Below are 1153 nucleotides of genomic sequence, written 5' to 3'. Positions count from 1 at the left end.
CCTTCCAAGTAGCTGGAACTACAGGCGCGCACTACCATGCCCGGCTAATTTTTGATTTATGGTAGAGATGAGGTCTCGCTAAGTTGTCCAGGCGGGTCTCGAACCTGTGGGCTCAGGCAATCCCCTCACCTCAGCCTCTCAAAGTGCTGGGATTACAGGCTGAGCCACAAAGCCTGGCTTATTTATTTATTTGTGTCAGAGTCTCACTGTCACCTAAGCTAGAGTGCAGTGGCACGCTCACGGCCACCACAGCCTCAACCTGATGGGTTCTGGCAATCCTTCCGCCGCAGCCTTCCAAGTAGCTGGAACTACAGACGCACGTCACCACACCCGGTTAGTTTTTGTGATTTATTGTAGAGACAAAGTCTCGCCAAGCTGCCCAGGCTGGTCTCGAAGCCCCAGGCTCAGGCAATCCTCTGGCCTTGGCCTCCCAAGGTGCTGGGATTACTGGCTTGAGCCACCGCACCCGGCCAGTATAGCAATATTTAATTTTCTGGGTTTCTGTCTCACTCTTCATCAAGTGCACACTTTTTAGACAAAGATGGCTCTCGCCCCTAAAAGTCAGTCTCTATTGACTTCATTTTACAAATATTAGACAAGGAGGCCTGAACACAAAGGTTCAGGTCTGTAATCCCAATACTTTGGGAGGCCGAGGCAGGAGGCTCACTTGAGTCCAGCAGTTCAAGACCAGCCCGGTTAACATAAGACCTGTCTCTCCAAACACACACACACACACAAAGAGAGAACACTATGCGAAGTCTTAGCCCAGATGCTGGAACGTTAACTTCCTTTCCCAAAGAGGTAAAGCACGGCACCGGGCACTGCGTAGGCCACAGGGATGAGCAGGACTTCTAACTGTAAACAGGCGGAATACGACGGAGGCCCCGAGAGAGGCCTTGGGAGACCTGCTGCCGACACGCCCACGAGGCCGCCTCTGTGTCTACGTCGCAGGTCCTGTGACCGCAGGCTCGCCAAGGGGTGTCTGCTCATGACCTCGCTCCCGCCAGCCATCTCCGCGGCTTCTGCGACGCGCCGGGCCCCCTCCCAGGGGCGTGGACTACATCTCCCGACAGGCAGCCGCCCGGTTCTCCCCCTCTGCGGGTCCCGAGCCATGGCAACGGCGTGACGTGGGGTACCGAGGGCGGCGGGAGCC

This window comes from Carlito syrichta, unplaced genomic scaffold, assembly GCF_000164805.1.
Source record: "Carlito syrichta isolate Samal-C Ts95f unplaced genomic scaffold, Tarsius_syrichta-2.0.1 Scaffold111560, whole genome shotgun sequence".
Taxonomy (NCBI): domain Eukaryota; kingdom Metazoa; phylum Chordata; class Mammalia; order Primates; family Tarsiidae; genus Carlito; species Carlito syrichta.
The sequence above is the reverse complement of the archived record's forward strand: the minus strand, read 5'-3'. Positions refer to the sequence as shown.